We start from the raw sequence: 9,192 nt of genomic DNA, 5'->3' as shown, positions 1-9,192 counted from the left end.
TTTCATTAGAGAATTCCCTTGCAGCCCTGTATTTAATGCGTCGGCATACAAAGAGTAAGTCCGATCTACAACGATCGGCAGGGCCACCTTATGACATGGTGTAACCTCCAGAAATAATGTTAGCAGCCCTATTTGGATTTTTGTTTTAAAAAGTAAATCCGATATACAAAACTATCGGCAAGGACACCTGTGACATTATGTAATCTTAAACGATCGGCAAGTACAAATTGTGTCACAATGTCGCCTTCAAAAGTATAAGTTTCAGCCGTGTCTTGAATTTTAAGCTGTAAGTCCGATCATGCAACAGTCGGCAGGTAAACTGGTGACTTTAAACCGCCTTCAAATGTAATGTTTAGGCCTGTTTTGAATTTTAGAAAGTAAGTCCGATCTTCAATGACCGGCAGGGACACTTATCCCCCTGAAGTTATATTGTTGCCTTGTCTCCGAAATAATGAGTAAGTCCGATCTGCAACGATCGGCAGGGCGCGTCTGACATTATGTCGCTTCAACAGTCATAATTGCAACCTTATTATTGATTCATAACAAGTAAGCCCGATCGATCTGCAAGGATCGGCAGTTTCCTCATTTTAACATTTGTGTTGGCTGCAGCTGGTATTTAACAATAAGTAAGTCTTAAAGTTTGTTCTAATCATCAGTAGGGAAACAGTACACGACCTAGCTAGGCTAGGTAGAGTTTTATTTCTCCCCAGCTCACTTAGCCAAGAGAAGATGAGGATCTTCAAGCCCAGTAAGACTGACTGTATGAGGAGAGGCTGCTTTGTCAGGATGACGACAAATCTCTCCGAGGAACCGGAAGCAGGGAGGAGGACCAACAGATGAACGGATGTCCCTGTTTGCCAGGTTTCCCATTTCTGATTCCTGAGGTGAGTTAAAAAAAAAAAATCAACAGGTATACATGACTAATTTTTGCACACTTCTGAAATTAAAGTTACCCACGCAAAATAAACTGCGTTTATCTTTAATTCTATTCTCTCCTCCTGTTTTTTTTTTCTGTGTGTGTTTTAAAAGATGGAGACTGACATAGCTAGAGGGCTGTATCTGGATGAGAGTGGCAAGATGAGCGGAGACTGGTTTCTATGGTTGAGGATGATCCTGCCTCTCCCAAGTTCAACTGAGATGAAGAGCTGGAAACAGGGATAATGAGGTGACAGATGGCTCTGCCAGCTAGTGAGTTTACTTTAAAAAAGAAAAAAAAAGCATCAACAAATAAACAGGCCAGTAAATGAAACGTCATATTTTTTTTTTTAAAGTTCACCTCAGGGAGGGGAGTTCTTCTGGTGATGTAATGCATTGTGAGGTGTTTTTCCCCAGTTCTAATCTAGAAGTTTTATTTCCTCTTTTTGCCTCTGATTTCTAAGATGACCCTTCCAAAGGATGACAAAGTCCAAGTTCAAGAAAATATCAAAATTAAATCGCTTAAAATTTGTTGAACACCCAAAAGAAGAATTCTTACTAATGTGACCTAGCTAGCCTAGGCCGAGAAGTTTTTTTTATTCCACAGGATGAAACTTCTCCATCTGAACCCTATGGAAATGGTGGACAAAAGAAGATCTCAAGCCATTTACTTCAGGAGAATGACATATTAAGAAGCAGGGACCGACAGATGACTGATCAGCATGTTTGCTACATCTGATTCCTGAGGTAAGTGTACTTACAAAACGTAAAAGAACCCCCAAACAGACACACAAAAGATCTAAACCAAACAAAACAACACCCCCCCCCCAAAAAAAACCCAGATGGTCAACATCTTGTTTTAGATGCTTAAACTGATCCACTTCCCTCATGTTAGTTCAGAGTGCTTGTGGTCTATATTAATGGGTCCTAACATTTTCGTCAATTATTTTTAATTCCTTAAGAAGATGATGACCACCACCCCCAGATGTGACTGGCTGGATGAGGAAGAGAGGATGTTCCATCTTCACGAGGATAACACCGCTCCATCACCGCTGGAACTGAGAAACTGGAGGCAGGGAGGATGATCAAGAGATGACTGGTGACTAATTATTTCTAATTCTTGAGGATAATTCTCCCTGAGAAATAAGTGCACAATTTTAATCGATTTCACTTGTTGTTTCACAATTGCTGATGTATTCCTCACTTAAAATAATTATTGAAATGACATAATCAGTTTATTATTCCAATCATTTGATTTATGCAAAAATGGAGTTCCTGTGAAAGTTATAGTGGCAGTGCTCCTTAACCAGTTGAAAATATTAGATATTGTAATTTATTATTATTTTTATTTAAAGATTTATTTCTGTGTCCAAGAGAAGACACACATTTTTCCCGAAGGTTAGAGGACCCCCCCCCCCCAGGTGAATCAGCCTGCCTCATGCAGTTACGAAGGAGTGTTGATTTTCACACAAATAAATTGAACCATTGGAGTGTTCGTTTAAATCAAAAGGCATGTAGACATTGAAATTACACAGTGCTTATCTTTTTGTGACCGTTGTTTGCATGAATCTGCTGTTTCATGTTAAATAGTTTGATTTGGTTTCTGATATTTTTTGTTTTGGCACTTTTGTTTTTGCATGTTTCATCAAATTGCACCTTTTTGTTTTTAAGAAGCAAAAGGATAAACACTGTGTATGCTCAGTGTTATAATTACTGCACCCAAAATTTCACAAAATATTGAATAAGATTTTAAAAATAAATAAGTTACAAACAAATTTATATTTAAATGGCATTAACATTGAATGCATATTGAATTTTGAAATGGTGGGGGGGGGGGGGGGGGGTCACCCCCTAGCCTTTGACTCCCTTTCGCACCCAATCCTTTGATTCCACCAAAATAAAGTTGCACAAATTTGATGCAAACTGACCCAATTGGTTGTTGCACTGCCAAATAATTTGATCCTCAGTATTTTCAGTTTTCTTTAAGGAAGGAGCTTTTATGTGGTACGCCTACCTTTAAACAGTGAAATTTTATAGGAACCTTTTGACTTATTTTCATCACTTCAAATAATAAAATTTCTTTAAACTATTTAATTTTTTTTTAGAAATGAGACACTGTGATATCTTTGACTTCTGAAGATAAACAAAAGCTGCAGTCTATCTTCATCCAAAACTTATTTTGAAATCTACAGAGGGCGCTATCAACTCCTCATTCAAACCTCTGGTAATTCCATTTTTTTGACTGCCAGTGAAGTCACTATGATCTGAATTCATTGTGAATCATAAAAGTCTCAAGAACTATTCCATTAAAACCCAAAAGAGGGCACTTTCAGTAGCCTGGTGCATTTTGCTCAATCGCTCTAAAAAAAAAAAAAGAGGGTCAGAAGGGATTTTTTTTGGTTTTTGAAATGTTTTGTGCCTTTCCCAGGTCAAACGTTTTGGCACAGAATAATAATTGAAAAAGGTTTGCGCTCAAGTAAGACAGAAAAATAAGTGATTTGGGGCCCAATTCTTGACTAAAGTAGCAATTTGACCAAGGAAGATCCTCCATTTTCAAAATTTGTTACTTCATTACGAGATTGATTTTGCAAACTGTACTTATCGTTGTAATTACTCATGTACAAGATTTTCTTGAGAAGTACACATTAAGTTATGAAAAAAAATGTGGACTTGGTAAAAGGTCTTTGAGTTTATAAAAAAAAAAAAATAGTATACTGACAGGGGGGGGGGGGGTGTGGAAGGGTGGCTCAGTGTCCATAGAGGTGACCGTCACTGTGGTGAAAAAAATAAACATTAAACTTGTTGAAAAACACTTTTTTGGGGGCTCAAAAGTCACAGTAATTTCTAACAGGTAAATAATTATGTTCAACACAATCATGTACCTTGTTCACCAAAACCCTTTATTTGTACTATACCAGTCAGGGCCCACAACCTCATAAACAAAATGATACACTACATTTGTTAACATATATATCAAATTTATAAATTTAGCAATTATTAATTTTGAGTCCAGGACATCTTGCTGTAGTTTGCTTCTTTAATAAACAGTTCAAAATCTTTGGGACAGTCTGCAGCATATACACATGTATTCACCTCAGTTCTTTCTGTATAAAAACAGGGAGTTGATCAATTTACAAAAAAAGCTTAAAAGGTTCATGAAATGAATTTTTTTTAGGAACATATTCTGTGCCACTTTCTCCTTGTAAATGTATGAAAACTATGTGACATCCCTTTTTGGCTAATTTTATTGAAAAGTGCACTTCTTTAAACATTTACAATTTTCCATGATTTTCTGGACAACTGAGGGCGCTGTTGCTGTGATGTCATTTCAGGAAGACACAGTTTAGATTATTGGTTTTGTGTTCAAATTGTGAACCCATACATTTGCTCATTTGAAAACCTTTATAAGAAAAGTTTTCTCATTGGCTTACTGCCATGCACTGACACAATAACGTAAATATAATTTACAATGGCAAAACATAAACAAATCTGGCAACTTGTGGTGCTGAAATAACTGTAACATTGAGGTTTCTGCCTGAAATGACATCACACTTTTGCTCACGTATATGGAAATTTGCAGTAGCGTGAAACCAAAAAGGCACCAAAATAGCCTTGAAAATTTGAAAATGGCAAACCAAAAAGTGATAATGAGCTTAAATGGGACACAAAGGTACATTTTCAAGGATTGCATTGAAAAAATTACATTGCATGGCCCTTTAATTTAATGAGTTAACTCAGATTTTTATGATGCCTATCTGAAAGTTACGCATTTAAACAATTTCTTTAAACAAATCCTAGTGTCCAATATTGAAATTGCTGCATTATTCAAAAGGTATACTAAAAGTTCTTCACAGTTGACCATAAAACAAGAAAAAATTTCCAAACAAAAAACTTAGATACTTAATTATTTTCTAGAACAAAACAAATGTTATTACACAATTTTACGGTGACCAAATAATAAACGAATAGATGTACCTCTGTAGTAATATAACCTTTAGATAATTAATACATTCTCATTTTCAATATTTTTAATTTTTGATCAAAAAATGGCAGTGAAATGTTTGTCTAATTCTAGAAATTTACATATACATCAGCTTCAGAATCTTTTCGTGATGTACATTTATGAAGGATTGTTTACTTTCAACAAATACCTTATAAATGGGTAATTCCGTAAATGTGGAAGTACACATCAGACACTTTAATGAGCTGCTGTTGGATAAGTGAATGCGATACATCACTAATAATGTGACATCTAATGAGTAGAAAACAAATACAGACCAAACTAAAGTACCACCACCTTAACGACCTTGTATATGTACATCATGTGGTCGAACAAAGGTTGGATTTTACGGAATTGCCCAAATGTGATTAATACAGTACACTTAGTTTTGCTCTACCGTAATCAACCACATTAATTTTAAAGTAAATTGCAATATCAATACTTTGCAATATTTTTAGTGTCCATTATGCAACTGAGAATAAGCCTCTGTACTGATGACGTCACACTTTGTTTATGTGTGTGCTTTCCTATGGTGCTCAGTGGACCGTGGGCCCCCACTGGCTCCATAGGAAAGTGCACATGTAAACAAAGTGTGACGTCATCAGTACAGAGGCTTATTGGTTCACACATTATGTACGTACATGTAGGGATGTGCATCGGAACCGAGTACCGGACCAGTTATGTCAGGAACCAGTTCCAGATTATGGGATCGGGTACCCGTAACCAACTTTACAAATTACTTTATAACTTCTCAGACAATGCAAAAGAAAGGTTTTGAATGCCATTTGTGGGGAATTTTCAACATGAAAACAAAGCCACATGGAAAACCAAAACAGACTTCACATTTAACACAGCTTCCGGGATTTGAATTTTGGCTGGGTTTCTTTTACGGGTGGGTAGTAGTACCCATGTTTTTACTTCAATAGGTTACCCGGTTCGTAAATGCACACCACTATGTACATGTTCACCAGCTGACTGAAACCAGTATGATACGCCTGGGAACCCATGAAATGTAAAAGATGTGCCACTTAAAAGGAGTTTTGTTTCATCCACATGTACACACAAAACTTGTACTCGGTGAAAATTATCCCTGAGTTTGCAGATTGCTCAGGCCTCTGGATTCCCGTATGCACTATTAACGCACAACTGAGAAAAACGTTAACATGGAATGTAGGAAGTATACATCTGGGCAGTAACTTTGACCTAAAAATGTACATTTATGAGCTCCGTGCGTTACCAAAAGAGGGCGCCCTTTTACCTAGCAACGACGTCCCATGGGCGTTACATTTCGCTGGTTGACGCGCACCGTTCCTTGTGTGTGACGCGCGTACACCAGGGGATTTGTTCTATGTACACGCAGTAGCCGCGCACCCCCAACTGTACTTCCTTTGCCGGTGAGGGGGTACTTGTGAACGGAGCGGATAGGCCCAGCAATATACAATCAATGGGGTCACTCTAGTCTTAAACTACTACAACAAATGCCAACTTGAGAGAAGACTAGGTAATATGACCCAAGGCCAAGAGCATCATGCACCATGGGTATCGGTTAACCACATGATGTCTCCGCAACATCAGAAGCTAGTCTCTGTGCAAAGATGCTGAGCCGGCCACAAATTAAGAGAATCAAACTACAAACTAAAATACTGACATCCCTGACATTGAGCTGTATGGAGCATCAACAAAATACCATTTTAAAAATTTTTTAATCAATGTTGCAAAAAAGTTGATACAGCCACTTGCCCCCGACACTTTGGTGAAATGGGTTCGAATCTCACATGGACATTTATGAGCACTGGATTGTGTTGGTGTTTCGAAAATTACTTGCTAGGTTTTTCCTCAAACTAAATTAAAAATCTGCATCTGAACAAACCTGAAGCTGGGGAACAAAATAAAATTTTATTGACTAAGGATACGTGTAGATAAATGCAACTAGAAAAAATATAGAATTCTGTGTTCGTATTTGCATTATAAATACTGTCAAAAGACTAATATCACTGCAGTTAAAAGCCTTTCCACACTGTTCAGCAAGCTATTAAATTGTAAATATATCTAATTACGAAATACAGAAATTTATTCTGCACTATCCTTCACACATACAATTACAGACAAGTCACTGACTTCACACTTTTCAACTGCATAATACAAATCTTTGTAAAACTTAAAGAAAATACAAAAACTTTGCCAAATATGAACTCCCGCCCCCAAAAACTTATCTTAATCTCAATGCACTTTTTCATACAACTTCACGAAATTACAAAACCAAATACATTGAAAATGCAAAATTACAAAAAGATACCGTCTTTTTTCATATTGCTGATATGTCACACATGAATTGATTTTAAATCAAAGGCAAAATTATTTCGTTTTATACACACATTATGAAATAAGGAACTGACACGATGGTTGCCAGAACCTTCAATAAAGTGTGACTGATGACAGCACAATGATGTGATCACAACTAAGCATTGATGCAGTCTCACGTGAGGGTGTGGCTGATAATTGGAGCGCATTGGATAGGTGTGGCTGGTGTCACCTCAGATTAAGGAGAGACTGTTCCAACCTAAGATCAGGCGTGGTTGATGCAACCTCAAATGGGGCGTGGCTGATACAACCAATAAACTGTGTTTGAAGTAGTCTTAACAATAAACTACAGCAAGACCAAAGGTGTTGCTAGTTTTACCTCAGATTAAGGCGTTGCTGGTCCATCTTCAGATACGGTGTGGCTGGAGCAAACCTCAAATAGGGTGTGGCCTATGCAGTTGATTGATGAACCTCTTGTTTCAAGCAAGGTGGATGCAAGTGAGGTGTGGCTGGTTCCATCTCAGATGTACAGGTTGCCAGTCCAATTCAGATTTAGGCGTGCTCCTGGAGCAAACCTCAAATGGGGCGTGGCTGATGCAATCCCATGATGTCTGGGGTGATTTCGGGCATGTGGCAAGCCCTACGAGGCCCCCAATCCTGTAGGTCCCTCTTGAGAGACAGACGATGGGTGGTCAGGTGGCAGATGGTGTAGCTAGACTCCACAACTTGGGTCAGGACAGTGAGTACTTGTCTGACAAACGAGAGGAAGAGTAATAAGGAAGAAAACTTGAACTTTTATACCGAGTTTCTTATAGTAAACAATTGTAAAACTGTCTTCTAATTTTGCATATTATTAACTCTTTTCTAATAACTTCCAGTTACATTTGATTTTAATTCTTTAACACCAGAACTAGCTTCAGATTTTTGCATAATTAATTACATACAGTTTAATATTTAAAATTTTCTGGATACATGTTATGTCACAGATATTTTGAACAAACTTTTCCTTAATTTTTTGTTACTGTGAATTGGCCACCATTCACCTATCTGTCTGATCTGTTACTTGTTAGTTAGTTGCAATTTGTAAAAATGAATAAGCCACCAACATTTTAAGCATTCAAAAAATTGAACAAAGACACAATTAAAGCCCAGCTGAGATGGTCAATGTACAGTCAGTTGCATAGAGATTTTGTTTTCAACAATTCTCAGTTTAAAATTGTGTAACTCAGATGCCCATTATTTGTCTTTAAAAAGATAATATCAAAGATATACATGCACAATCACTCTGGGAAAGGCGTCTCATTGGTTTCTTCTCCAACTGACCTGTGCAACGGAGGTATACAGTCTACGGTGATGAGGTTGCCCCGCGTGGACACCACATTGAAGCTTCCGTTGCAGTCACACTTCATGTGCAGGCTGTAGTCCGAGTGCCTGTTCTCTACCACGATGATGAAACCTGACCAACCGTGGTCCAGATTGTAACAGGTGACGCCCTCACGACCCTGGATGACGGAAAAATAGACAACTTAGGAACCAACACGTCTAAAATCTCCCAAATCCTGTTTTTAAAGTCACTGTAACTGGAAGTCAAAATGACACTGTGAACATGTGTACTGGTGAGATCGCTGAATTGAAATTGGTATGCTTCATTCTGGGGCATTTAAATAAGAGTGAATTGCAGTGGAATTCGAATATCAGATAAAATCCTCATTTTGTGCAGTTTCGGATTCAGTTTCATCTATAGCAATCCAAGGATAAATACTTGTGTATAAACTTCATAAAATCCTGACTATTAGTTTACAACGTCCTCATGGCTCAACCACAGAGCTTGCCAGGGTCAGCTGGCCAGTTTGAAATACAGCCAGCAAGATCACATTTCATATTAGGGCAAAACAGTCTTGAATCTGCCTGCAGTAATATATTAACCTCCTGCCATGCACAAAATAAAAAAAGCCTGGTCTGGTGCCCTACCTCGT

At 37.7% G+C, this 9,192-nt stretch overlaps 1 long non-coding RNA gene across 1 annotated transcript; it reads left to right on the top strand.

The window, feature by feature from the left end:
- The first annotated feature begins 615 nt into the window (after positions 1–615).
- Positions 616–2,284, top strand: LOC119728674. Its single transcript, XR_005271116.1, has 3 exons — positions 616–884; positions 1,030–1,662; positions 1,878–2,284. It is a non-coding gene; the product is annotated as an uncharacterized LOC119728674 (long non-coding RNA).
- Positions 2,285–9,192: the final 6,908 nt, after the last annotated feature.

The sequence above is a fragment of the Patiria miniata genome, unplaced genomic scaffold, assembly GCF_015706575.1.
Source record: "Patiria miniata isolate m_02_andy unplaced genomic scaffold, ASM1570657v1 HiC_scaffold_20, whole genome shotgun sequence".
Lineage (NCBI taxonomy): Eukaryota > Metazoa > Echinodermata > Asteroidea > Valvatida > Asterinidae > Patiria > Patiria miniata.
The sequence above is the reverse complement of the archived record's forward strand: the minus strand, read 5'-3'. Positions and strand labels throughout refer to the sequence as shown.